The sequence below is a fragment of the Tyto alba genome, unplaced genomic scaffold (assembly GCF_018691265.1).
Source record: "Tyto alba isolate M040663 unplaced genomic scaffold, T.alba_DEE_v4.0 Super-Scaffold_26, whole genome shotgun sequence".
Lineage (NCBI taxonomy): Eukaryota > Metazoa > Chordata > Aves > Strigiformes > Tytonidae > Tyto > Tyto alba.
This window is the reverse complement of record NW_024881300.1, coordinates 8,391,401-8,405,535: the sequence shown is the minus strand read 5'-3', so window position 1 is coordinate 8,405,535 and position 14,135 is coordinate 8,391,401. Positions and strand designations below refer to the sequence as shown.

At 42.3% G+C, this 14,135-nt stretch overlaps 2 long non-coding RNA genes across 3 annotated transcripts; one reads left to right on the top strand and one right to left on the bottom strand.

Annotated features, from left to right (window-relative positions):
• Positions 1 to 254: 254 nt before the first annotated feature.
• LOC122153908 lies at positions 255 to 13,474 on the bottom strand. Of its 2 annotated transcripts, none has more exons than XR_006165766.1 (2): positions 10,903 to 13,474; positions 255 to 3,131 (listed from the first exon to the last, which is right to left on the bottom strand). It is a non-coding gene; the product is annotated as an uncharacterized LOC122153908 (long non-coding RNA). The 2 variants fall into 2 exon arrangements; XR_006165767.1 differs by having other exon boundaries at positions 11,956 to 13,474.
• Positions 3,121 to 8,680, top strand: LOC122153907. Its single transcript, XR_006165765.1, has 2 exons — positions 3,121 to 6,330; positions 6,509 to 8,680. It is a non-coding gene; the product is annotated as an uncharacterized LOC122153907 (long non-coding RNA).
• Positions 13,475 to 14,135: the final 661 nt, after the last annotated feature.

The following is a 14,135-nucleotide window of genomic DNA, read 5'->3' as shown; positions in this document are numbered from 1 at the left end:
ATTCGACACTCCCCTCGAGACTCCCCAGGTATTCATTCCCAGCTGGTTCATAACGTCTCTTGCCATTTTGCTATCGTAGCAAGCAGCTGTTTGCTACTTCTGACCAAACGGCGTTTTAGGCTGCTTGTAGCACCCTGAATGCAGCTCCCGGGGCTCACCTGATGGGTCAGGTGCAATAGCTGCTTCTGAATCCCTTTGTTGTGGCACTAGTTTTCAGTTTCACCCATGTATAATAAATAGCCTAACAAACATAGTGCGTTATTTCATTCCTTTATTAAGTTATGTCACAGTGCAAGTTCTCTAACTGCATCAGAAACATTTCTGGATAAAACCAATTTACTGTCATCATGGTTTAACACACCACTCTTACATGGATTTCTTTTTTTCTGTAAAAGGATACACGCTGGTCACATGCTGAAAAACTAGAAAAACTGTATTTCTTTAAAAATAGAATGAATCCCACACTATTCCTGAGTTTGAATTAAAATCTTAGTCAAGAGAAAATACAGAAATAAGGAATACAGACAATACAAACATAGAACAGATGTTTACATTTAAACATATGCCATTCAGCTATTCAGACACCAACATATCAAAGGCATATTACTGACATATGGTGTCTGACATGCTTCCACAAATGAATACATACGCCGCCTCTGATGACAACCGTGCAAACTGTATCTTTCCCCATGACCAGTTTATCAGGGGAACAGTCAGGTCTGTGCCTATACAGGAACATGTATTTTGAATTTCTTCTGGAGGACACACCATGATGTAACCATATAGTACGTCGAATCGGGAGTGTGTGTCAAATCATCCACTCCCTCTCATTTCCATTCAGACCCAGGGTAAGACTTTAAATCATGAGAGACCCAGCAAGCAGGTCTGCTTGGAAATGAGGCCCAGCTGGGCAGCTACACTGCAGTATTGTGTGACAATCCAGGAAACACTCCTCCTTCTGGGACAGCAACCCTGTCTCCAAAGGAAGAGCCAGGGGAGAGTGCCCGCTGAAACAAACAGCCAAACACAGTGGCGAATTTCAGCCAGCCACATCAGGTTGGTTTTCTTCCGCTGCAGTGAAGACTTGCCCTGGTTCCCGCAGGCCTTCAGCATCGGTACGAGTACAAAACCGAGCACAGCCTCCCATCAGTTGTCGCAACACAGCCCTCATTTGCTCCAACCGTTCCACACCACGCTACTCCCCTCACAAAGGGAGCCCTGGAACAGCAGAGCACAACCTCTGCAGCTGCTGAGCTGCTCTCCCAGAGGCAGGCCAGCAGAGTCAATCAATCAGGCACAATGGGCTACTCCCAGTGCAATTCTCAAAACCAATGGCTTGATCTCCTTGGCAGCTGGTTGGTGGTTCCAGCACAGGGGAGGTTACTATTTCACCACAGGAGAAATAGATGTTTAAGCTTATTAATATTATGGGGATTGGTCAGGCTAACGTGGGGCTACGTGCCAAAGTACTCAAGTCCTGTCTAGACTTAAGCATATTTCAGCAGAAAACGCATCATTTATTTCAGGTGCTGGGAGAGCTCTGCTGGCCAAAATTTGATGTACCAACTTGGAGGCTCTTGAGGGGCACCCAGAATCAGATGCAGGGTTAAGGGAACTTTTAGGATTTCAGCTTTAGAATTCAGTGCCTAAATTTTTGCCCATGTTCCTTTCTAGAAAGTCGTCAAGGGGTAGCTGCTCATCTCAGAGCCTCTCAAAGCAAGAGTAAAATAAGCAAAGGCCATACTGAAGTTTACACAAATACCAGCTGAGGAAGATCAGGCTGCTGAGAGACTTTACTGTGCCTGCATATGTAAACAAGCAAGGGGAAAAAAAAACACCACTTGCTTAAAGATAAATTAGCCCTCTTGTCCTCACTTGCCCAAAACAGCTCCAGCTCCAACCCTGAATTCAAGTTCATGGGCACCACCAAATTCATGTGCCCTAAATAAATATTTTTCTCTATTAAATAACTAACATATTTTTTGCATCAGAATATTCTTTGAGTCCAGCAGTTAATTCATCATGTGAAGCAGGCATCATTCAACTGAGGAAGGCTTCCATGAATGCACTAAATAAGGAGAAATTCCAAAGTGTGTTATTCCTTCTCTGGTTACGTTTAGAGCCTAACGGGGGGTACAGGCGCTGGTCCCACTGACGCCTGGACAAGGCTTTCAGCTCAGAGCAGGCTCACATCCTGTCACTTCAGAGCACGCAGAGCAAGCCATCCTCCCTCCCCGGGGATGGGAGTACATCTGTTCCTCAGCCCAAGGTGCCGAAGGCAGGCAGCAGGCTAACTGGCGTTCGGCATAAAAATGCCAAGTGAGTTGGGCTAGCCTTAAGTTGTGGGTTTGATTGCAAGAGGTCTGCTTTCATGTTTTCTGTACTGCTAGTTCCAAGATTTCTGCCATTAAATAAAAATACTGTTGGTGTTTATAGAATTTCCACAGTTTATTTTATCAGCCTCTCCTGTGTGTTCTCTCTGGCATAGAAAATAAAAAAAAAAAAAAAAAAAAAAAGCCATATATTGTCTTCTAGTCACTAGTTGGTCCTCCTTTAAGGACCTTGTAAGACATTTTTTTGTGCATTGTTTCCCTGCATATGTGGGCAGCTTTACTACTTCATCCCCCTCAGGACCACTTAACAACATCAGCAAAGCAATTAAGTGTAGTTTTCAGGAAAATGCCAGAGGCATTACACTGTCTGGATGGGAGTCTCAACCCAATTATTTTCAGCTAGTTGTGAACTGTGGAAAGTGGACTTTACTTCATTATAACTTCAGTTCCCACTGATTAAAAGTCTAGTGTGTTACAGACGGTAAGGAAAAATGAAACAATTAAACTTTCCATCAATAAAATTGCTGCATATTCTTCAACATAGGGGTTTACTTCTCTCTAGAGAAGTGATTAAAATGAACTGATTGAACTATAATTTGATTGACTGAAGAGCCACAATCCATTGCACTAAAGCTTAAATTCCATCTTATTGCTCTATTTAACTCTGAATGTAAAAAATTACTGGCGGTCTTGCAAACCCCTTATGCAGTCATCCAGCTGAAATTTCTTGCTGCTCACAGGCTGCAGTAGGTTCTGTTCTTCCTCTGCTGTGTGTGCATGATTCACAATGGATTGACGCTGAAAGAGACACGATGACACCTAAGAAATTACACTAATACAACTTTAAAAAAATTAGAAAAGGCCAGTTATATTATCAGGTATCTGATACCTATTACATAATCATTTGGGGATTCTAAACTCAACTACAGATAGAGTTAACCCAAGAGACTGGAGAGAACAATTGGCAGGTTATATACAGTTGTTGAAGCAAAAATTAGCATATTCTCCTGACCAAAAATGCAGCTGTGATGAACCTTCCTGCTGGAGAGCTGTCATTCAGCAAGGTGTGAGGTTGCCAGACGCACCGGTTTGTATGCAGGCGTATGTATGCCCCTCTCCTCCTAGGAGATACTGGAGAGGCCCGTTTCCTCTGGTCTCAAGTGTAAGTTGTGCTGGCTAGGAATCAGGATGCCTGGATTGCTGTCCAAAGACTGCTTCTTCGGACCTGGGGCTAAATTGTTAAGGTTTGCTTAGTCCATGAGGCCTTGATCTCCACAGATGGAGAAGTGTGGTACCAGAGTCAGGGACTCCTATTGCACAGTGAAATCTAGTGAAAGCTGGTTAAGAAACAACGAGCTGCTTGCTTCTGTCAGACTACTATAATGTTTTGATACAGAAAATACCTACAATATTGTTTCCCCCTCTGAAAATGTAATTGAAATGCCATTTCCTATTATGAGGTTGCCCCTCTGTTCTATGACACCTGTTTTCTCTATTCCCACCTTGTACTTTGCAATAAAACACAGTATTTGACTTACAGCTGCACCACAGTAACACTGAGTAAGAATGCATTACAGCCTTAAGTTGCAACAAGAACACATTATATTGGTAATTAAATGAATCAGGCTGGGTAAGATTTGCAGCTAAAGATGAGCAACAGCTGGCTTAAATACTTAACACACTGCCTCTAACAGGCAGCTCAAACTCCAAATGAAGTCAACGGATAGCACTGCCAAGAACCAGGGCATGTACTCCTTAAACTGTAATATTTACTACTGAGCTCAGTTCGCTGTTGAGCTTTGCACTTCTGGCCGTGACTGATCTACGAGGCTGGCTTCATAGCTAATCAGGCCATAGATGGGTTTTGTAACAGCTCCAACCCTTGGATATTGCCAATCCCAGTTTTACAGGGCTCTCTGATCACAGTCAGGGGTTACCAAGTTCTTTGGTCTTACTGTTTAAGCATAGGGCATGCCACAATTCTTCGTATTTGTTAGCCAAAAGCTACCAAGACTGTACTGGAGTAACTGAGGTGATATTGATCTGATAAAATGCTGCCTCCATCCAATTTAGAAGGAACACCTTTGACAAATTATATTTGGCACTTAATGATTGTCTTGCATTATTGGTCTTTTCCTTTGTTTCCTCTTTCATTTTGATTACCAAAGATGTTATCCTCTACTCCACCTCACCATATGTAACTTTGAATAAAGATGTGCAGCAACAACAGTAACAGTAGAATTTTAAAAGGAGACAAGGGCAAATGCAGAAGCACAGATCTGTAGGTGTCTCTGGAGGCTGCAGGGCGTTTGCTACATTCCTGGAGTCCAGCTTTATGTACACACACCAGAGTTAAACAGGGCCCCAGACAGCTTAAATGCCTGCTTATTGCCTATTTAATCTCTTAGTCCTTATACAGACAAATTCTCTCAATTACAACACCCCCTTTGTCTGCATAAAAACTGCAGAATGAGAAACAAAAAGGAGCCCCAAGTGTGAAACTAGACTCAAGACTTGTGTAATTCCTAGAGAAGAAAGTGGCAGGGATCTTGCAAACCATTTATTCATCTGTCACAGCGTTCCTACAGCTGTGGCAGCAAGCAGAACCTGGGAAGGGCTTTTTGTCATGCTGACATGAGTGATAAGAAATCTGGGGAGTGTGCAAACAATGTCAGGAGCAGGGCAGGACCTTCTTCCAAGCCCAGCCTGTGCAGGCACGGGAAGGAGGAGAAACAGCCATCTGGTGACCCAAGCGACTGCTTGATGTGGTTTCCCAGAAAAGTGTCAGCAACTGCATGGACAGAACTTGCCAACAGTTCCACCAGACCATACTGGACTGGCACTTCTGGGAAAAAGTGAAGAATGAATCAAGCTGGATCTGTTCTCTGTATGTGTGGGTCTCCTGGCAGATGCATGGGAATAACCACTCACAACTACTAAAAAGAATGTAATTTTGCTATGGATGCTGCAAATCACACAAGTGACTTCTCTGTTCTTACCCTGTTAGGGAAAGTCATCAGAATTTTCTGGTTTTCAACAGTAAGTTGATCTCAAAATCTCTAATTACAAAAAATATCTAAAAATTTATTAGCCAGCAGATTTATGTTTGAAAAATATAGCACTTTAATTAGAGATGCTGTAATTCTCAATTTTTAAGAAAATGTGATTACTGCAATTTCTTTGTTATAGTTTTACTATTTAAAAAAACATTATTTAAAAGGGACTATGTTAACTGTTTATTTCACACTGTTAAACCCCCAACAAAACATAAGCAAACACTTGAGCACTCTCTTCCTAGCAACCAAGGTCTTTCATCAGAAAAGCAGCATATTTGCCCTTTTGTCCCTCTACATTGCATTAAGCCAAATTTCTAGTTTGCAATGTGGGGCAGGGTTTGGCTGCTCTCAGCAAAACCCCCAGCATCGCACAATTGATAGAAGGAGACGTGCTGGAGCTTGTTGGTCACAGACCTTGGAAAGAATAAGATAAGAACTCCGTGCAGGAAGAACAGGGGGTGCTGACCTGGTGTTTGTGTTAAGATTAGGCGCTGTGGAGCAGATGTCCTGTAACTGGGAGTTACTGTTTTTGTAGGTAGGACTGTTGCAATTAGAAAGTGAATGTTTAGAAAAAAGCCTTTAGCATTAGCTAATCTCTGAATGCCTGATGTAGAATGTAAGCCAAATAAATCTTTGGTATACTTTAAAGAAACCAATTAGTGTGTAACACGCTATCTAGGAACTAGTATAAAAGTATGTGAGGAGTCATAATAAAACGGACACTTCGCTTGCATCAAGCTGTGTCCCGTCTCTCAACTGCAGCAAATTGGTGACCCCGACGTGATGCGGGACGAAATGATGTGATTAAACAGGGAATGAAGTGACTCCAGAATTCAACAACCACCTATCTGCGTGGCATGCTGTGAGTCCCACAGGACATTGAATGAGCTGCTGAAAGGAAGCAGGAGCTGGCCAGCACGAAATCCCTCCGGAGTAGGGAGGTGAGCTGTGGGAAACACGGGAAGCCAGATGTCTTCCTCAGAGAGAGACGTATATGAGCTTATGAAAGCTCTCCTTCAAAAGCATGGAAAGAATGTTTCTGGTCCTGATCTTAAGGCAATGCTTAAATGGGTGCAAGTAAAAATACCCACTGTGACTGCATCTACAATCTTTACACAGGAACTGTGGGATGATGTCGGAGTAAAATTATGGGATGCTGCGACGATGGGGGATGCCGAAGCGCAGCGCATGCTTCCGTGGTGGAGAAGTATTTTTGAGACATTAAAAGCCCAGGAGGAAAGTCATAAAGATAAAGCAGAGAAGGAGGGGAGCTCTCCCGCAGCACCTCTGATGCTGCTGGAAAACAAAACAAACCCCGAGCCTTCCGAAGTGTGTGCTGCGGGTACCCCCTGGAAGAAGACCCCTTTGATCCGGGGCCGATGGACTCTGAAAAGGAGCCAGACCTCTACCCCCCCGACCCACGTGATGTATGGGCTAACATAAGGCGTCAGGCCCTAAAGGAGGGAGAGCTGGAGATCGCAAAAACTATTGTGGCCCCTATGACTTACCAAGGGCGGGGGGCGCAGTGGGAAGCTTTATCTTTTCCAGTAGTTAAGGAGCTGCGTCGTACTGTTACTGAGCATGGGCTTTCTTCCCCGTATTTTGCAAGTCTGTTATCTTCTGGTTTTGATACTTATGTAATGACTCCGCATGATTTAAAATCCCTAGCGCAATTGTTATTGACTCCAACACAGTACACCTTATGGGAGTCACGTTGGAGGGGGGGACTCCAGGCGCTCCTTGCGACCTATGTAGGTCACGGCAATGCAGCTCTGGCTGCAATGACTATCGAGCACCTTACCGGCACAGGTCAGCACTCTGACCCAGTAGCTCAAGCCCGAGATATCCCACGGGAGGCTCCTGAGGCAACTCGTGAGGAAGCGAGAAGGGCTTTTTTCAAAATCCCGGACCTACAAAAGCCACGAAAAGCCTTTACCACCATTACCCAGGAATCTCGAGAACCTTATATATGCAGTTTATTGATAGACTGAAACAGGCTTTGGAGCGCCAGGTAGATAATACAGCGGCGCGGGAAATCCTATTGTTAAAGCTAGCCATCGAAAACGCTAATGCAGACTGTAAAAAGTTATTGAAATCTCTCCCGAATCCGAATCCTACATTGGTTGAGATGATAGAGGCTTGTAATAGAATCGGTACTGTGGATCATAAATTTGAGGCCATGGCCACTGCTTTCGCGGCCATGCGTGGCCCGACAGGGCCGGGGAACTGTTACGGTTGTGGCAAACCCGGTCATCTGAAAAGGAATTGCTTAGCTGCCAATACTGGTGCTAAGCCCCAGGCTCCTGGGATTTGTCCCAGGTGCCAAAAAGGGCGTCATTATGCTAATCAATGTCGATCTAAGTATGATTTCCAGAGACAACCAATACAGGGAAAACGATCACGGAGCGCGGGGCAGCACCGCGCGCAGACACAAATGCCACAGCCGACATTCCAACCTCCATGGAGGAAAGCAGCAGTGCCTCAAGTCTTCGCCCAGCAACAGCAGAGAAAGGCCCTCGATGGATCCCGGCAAAGAGCATACGACCTTTCTGTGAATCCCTACCACAATCATCTGGTGAGAATTCCGATCATCCTTCGGACCAGCCCTTCGAGCAACAAACTGGTGAACCTCCTGAGGGAGGGACAAGACAATGGGGACTGAACGCTGCAAGCAAGGAAGAACTGTATGAACCGGTGTAAAGAAACACCAGTTGCGAAAATCACTTGTGCTTTATGTAAAACCTATGAACCCTGGGTCTTCAGTATATGCTTTGGCTGTCTCTGTTCTCTTGTTACTTTTTTCCCCCATGTTTATTGCAATGCTTACAAGGACTGATAGCACACTCCATAAAAAGAGTTCTTATTGCGCAACAGAAAGGGGGAGATGTGGGGCAGGGTTTGGCTGGTCTCAGCAAAACCCCCAGCATTGCACAATTGATAGAAGGAGACGTGCTGGAGCTTGTTGGTCACACCTTGGAAAGAATAAGATAAGAACTCCGTGCAGGAGGAACAGGGGGTGCTGACCTGGTGTTTGTGTTAAGATTAGGCGCTGTGGAGCAGATGTCCTGTAACTGGGAGTTACTGTTTTTGTAGGTAGGACTGTTGCAATTAGAAAGTGAATGTTTAGAAAAAAGCCTTTAGCATTAGCTAATCTCTGAATGCCTGATGTAGAATGTAAGCCAAATAAATCTTTGGTATACTTTAAAGAAACCAATTAGTGTGTAACACGCTATCTAGGAACTAGTATAAAAGTATGTGAGGAATCATAATAAAACGGACACTTCGCTTGCATCAAGCTGTGTCCCGTCTCTCAATCGCGGCATGCAACCCTTTGGGCCATTCAATAACCATCAAATTCCTGGAATAGAATTTTAGGTGAAAGCCAGTGACTAAGCTATTTAACATTCCAGGAAAACCATCTATCAGGGTACCCAAAATTACCTTGGGCCAAAATTCCACATTGGATACATCAGAATCCCTATTTGAATGCCTGTGTCACCACTAATTACATGTAACACTATGATCATAGGGCCAGATTTTCAGAATTCTGCGTATCCCTTACTTCCACTGACAGACATATCAAAGAATTAATTTTAGGCACTAAGCTTCTTTACATTTATTAACCTGCTGCAAGACTTAACTCTTCAAATTACCAGCAGCATTTTACAAAGTGCTGAGTTTCTGCAATTCTTACTGCAGCGAGTACAAAATACAGATACTAAGTACTCCCTTGGGATTTAGCTCTGTCTTTAAAGGCTGGGATAGTGGTCATGTTTTTACTGAAGAAACAGGTTTTTCTGGATCTCTTAAGACCTTTGCAGGATGCTGAGGATCCAAAAATAAAAAAACAAACCAGAATACACTTGCACTAACAGAATCCTCTCCTTTGCTACATCCCTTCTTTTCTTACATAAGGGTAGGTTCTCCTTTTTTTCTTATATGAGGGACACCATAGGTCTCCCTGCTAACTCTTCGAGAAAAACAGAGGAGCAACTGGGAATCTGTCTTCCATGGAAAAGATGAAAGATTGCTAAGTGAGAAGATGTGTCCTTCTCGACACTTACAGTATGGTCAGAGAGCCAGCTCCCCTCCTCCTTTTCCCAAAAGAGTTTGCAGACAACTGTCCAGAAAAGTACACGGTCTCCCCAACAGTTCTGCTAACAGCAGGATATACTGCAGCACTGACTGCTGCTGCCGTGTCATCTCTGTGCCTCTGAGGTCAGCTGAGTGTATTAAATTAACACTGTTCCCAGGCAAAGTGAAATGTCTGTGAACAGAATGGTGTAGCATAATAATGGGATATGAGGGGTAGATACATGCCTAAATATTAAATGGTTGGAAGGAGTGGGAAGCATTGACATTATTCTAACTTATGTGACTTAGTGCTAAATGTACATTGTCATACAATCTCCCAGCACATTGTGTCTGTTCGTCACCACTTAACATTTTCTTAGCTTATTTCAGTATTTTTGCATTTTTTTAATCCTTAATAATTTATTTATGAATTTAGGATTATTAACTATTTGAAGGTTCATTACAAACCATCCGGGGGGAATCTCACCTGACTCATCCTACTAAATTATTATTCCCAAATATCTAATTTACATTTAATAAGACATCAGTTGAACATCAATAAAATAATTAATAAACTACAGCTTCCTAGAAATACTAGTAGCTTAAATATGTAAGCAAACACAGCACACAATCCACAGGTCAGCTGTCAAATCTCTCAGAGAGTATTTGTCAGAATCATTTAGTATTTAGAATGTGACAATAAGCCATAAAAATATTTAATTGCTATGGTATTCAACTAATTCTTGTGATAATTGTGAACCATACCACCCCGTGAACATGTTAAGGCAGAGCTGGAAAGTGTTCTATGTAAACAGAAAGGGCAAAACACTGTAAATGCCTAAGGGACTCCATGTTTCCATGAAATGAAATGGCAAAAGACTTTTGGTTTGGGCAAATACTTATTTTTTTACTTTAATATGATCTCTCAAACTGAAATGCTTTATATTGCTACGCAGAAAGTTAAAATGCATTTTTTTTTTTTACCAACCTAAACTTCTCCCTAGTAACATTAAAACAGCACAGTTTAACATTGCTGGTTGTTCTGTTTTAGCAAAATACCAACCCAAAGGACAAGCTTTGGCACGTATTTCTGTCCAGACAGAAGTGGCATTATTTCGGTAAAGGCCCTAATCCTATTCCACCCACAGCAGAATAACCCTATTACACTCTACAATGCTATTTACCAATAACTGGGAACCACTTCCATGTATGTTTCCTAGGCTCATACAAAGCCCACATGAGGTTGAAATAGAGGAAGGGGAAGCACAAAGGTCAAAATTTTCATTCTGAATGTTTTTTTTTCTTCACTGCATCAAGTTCTTATTACGTACTTTCCTTAGTGGTTCAAATTTTATCATGGCTTGAAAAAGAGCCTTAGATGGAAGAGATGACCGTGTTACCAGTAGCATGCTGCTGTCCCAGTCCACTAACTCACTTACCCTGTTCTTCAAAATGATCCCACTGAAGTCAGTGGAACTCCCCCAGCCCCTCACTTCATTAGGATTTACATCAGGGCTTTAAATGTCCATCTGTGGAACTAAAGCCAAAAGACAGTATTATCTTTCTATGACAGTCTGATATTTTTTAATAGTCACTGACTCTCCTCCTTTTCATCCACAACACATTTGTCTTTAACTGCTCATGTCCACTGTTTGGGTATCTCCATTAGACAAGCAAGGATTATAAGGCTACCTGTCCTTAGGCACGCAACATGGGTCCATGCAAACATTACAATCCCATTTGAAATCTTAATGCCACTCGGGATGTTTACAAGTCCATTGAGATGTGCTACTCAGACCCTAACACAGAGGGGCTTCAATTCAGTATTTTAAAAATTGTTATGATCTACAGGGGCCAGACACTCTGGTCTGACCTCCTACGTCAGATTTTTACTTGGTTACTTCTCCATCAATTGCCATACCTCCTATTTGACTAAAACATGTCTTTCTGAAATACTTCCAGTCTTAATCTGTAAACAGAAAATCTATCATCTCCTCTCAGTAGTTTACACTAGCATTTATTACCCCCCACACTGAAAAGCACGTCTCCTCAGCTCAGCTTGTCAGGCTGTCACTCCCACTCACTAACTTCCTACTTCTCTCTGCTACACAGTGCTTTGGCAGTCTGTATTTTGGTCCCAAGGAGTTGCTGGTACACCACAACTTGGATGAGCTGGACTCAGAGGTATGAGCAATTCCACCATTCAGAAACATGTAAGCAATTGCATGCATACATTCACATCCTTGGCGTGTCTTTTTACTGTGAAGGATTCAAAGTTCAGAATCAAGGAAACCTCCTATGTTCCTCCTGAGCAGATCCAGATACTTTCCTCTTTGGGGCACTCTCATAGGGAAATGATGACTAGTTCAACACAGAGAGCACTTGCCCACAGCTCTGAGGGATGGTTGTAATTTTAGGGCAACCCACTTACCAGATTTTCTATTTCCTCTCATTTAACCACACTCAAGTTTTGAAGGAAAAATATCACTCACCTCTCAAAAAATTTCCACTATGGACTAGTTTCACTGTCCTCATTCAATCAAACTACTTGCTGACTTGAACAGGTGTTTTCTTGAGTAAGAAAGAATAAAGTCCTCAGTTTCTGGGCCTTCTTTGTAATGGATCCTGTGAAAATCAAAATAAATAATGTACACCAATTCACCTTTAGTGAGTGCAAAAATAGTCCCCCCATAGTGATAGCTATCAGTTTGTCTCCAGTGAGAGCTGTATAAGCTCTTCTGTAAACATGACAATGAATAATGATCAGTTTCTTACTCCTCTCTTGCGTGACAGACCCTTAATTATGGCTACTACATTATTAATCGCTTCAGAGAATTCTACATGGTTAAAACTGTGTTCTCCTCCGGACATCGAAGACAGTATTAAAACCCTGCCTAGGAGAGCTCCTCAAAAACATCTGCTGATGTTCACCCTAACTAAGAGATGCTCTGTTCTTGGCAGAGAGCACATGGCTTCAGCTTGCTGCATCCTACTCCCAGATAAGATATCCTGCAGAAATTGATACACAACCAAAAAGGGGTAGATTTCCACCTGAAAACACTGAGAGAAAAGTCCACCTCTCATCAAGCTCTAATAAACTATTCAGATTTCTGTTATCCTAGCCAGACCTCTAGGATGCTGCAAAGGTCACCCATGCTTCCTAAGTTCCTGACCACTGATGCTTGCAGCAGAACAATGAACAATGCTAAAGCAGTATCACAAATTATGACTGTGTAACGTAAAATGGAACTAGAAACCACCCACTAAGGCACTGTACCACCAGCATCTATTACTGCACCACAAGCAGAGCTGTAACATTTTAATCACATATAGCATTTATGGGCATTCTTTGGGGATAAACGCAAATCTACACGCTTCTACAGTCAGCTGGGAAGGATGTCTACACAGGTACCCCAAGGAGGGAACAACAGGGCAGAATCAAGATTCAGGTTTGCACCAAGCGATGAATGATTCATGAACTATTTATGCATAGTTTACATGAACCAATTCTTACATTAGAACATTCTTACATCTAGAACATTAATGTAACTGCCTCAAGAGAATTACTGGAAAATACTGTTGTTTTCTGCAGGTATGTAGATGTAAGCTAAAGCTAAGTATATATAACAGGTGATGATACATATTATGATAACATATTTGGTTTGGACTTCTTTTGGAATATGTAGTGACTTGCTGACAGCCAACATCCTACATCATTATCTGTGTGGAAAGTAATGCCTGGCAATTTATCAGTTCTTAATAAAGCTCTGTGCTTCTAACTATTACTGTTGATGCTACTCTTCATTTTGATTCAGCTGATTTTTGTCTAGGCTCAGCACTGTGGCTCATCCATGTTTTCCCAGCTCCCTCAGGATTTGCAAATATGAATTCCTACTTGATGAGCCTGTTAAAAAATTAAGAACTGCATATACAGCACTGCCCTTGTCTGTCCTCAGTCTGTCCATGAAACTAACAGTGGTTCAAGATGCTAGGAAGGCACACGTGCATACTAAAAGCATAGGTTCTAAGATAAACATTGCATTATCCATAAGCAAGTTATACTATCCTAAAACCATACTGTCAGGGTGTTACTACCACACTCAATTAGGACTGTATGTGCCATGCAGGAAAAGAATTTTGAGATGAACCGCATCTGTAAAGGTAAATGTCCTCAGAACTTCACAGCCACTCAGTGATGAAGCAAAAATAAGTAGATTTCAAACACCTCTCCACCAAAACTTAAGCCTATTCCGTACCCATATGGTAATTACTTTAGAATCAGCTAAAGCATGACTTCATTTCAAGTAGAGTTTAATTATGTCACACATCAATTGTCAAGAGCTGTTGTAAGCAACTATGACAAAGACACAATTCTCAGTTATATACTTAGGCAACAGTAACGCTTCCCTGTGAACCTTCTGAATATCTCTTACTGACATGATGTCAGCTACTCCATGAGCCATGTTCCTCAGCTGTGGGAGTTTATCAACTTTCCACTGATTTGGTCAGCTGTGGAGACTGCTAAAGATCAGGTCTCACATGATTATGAGTTCACAAGAGTGTTCTGAAAAGGGACATTTAAACTATTTATGATTATTGTTGCAGCTTAAATCCGGTACAATATTTTTGATGAAGCTTTATGACTCCGAAAATTCACAGTCTAAATGCTAAA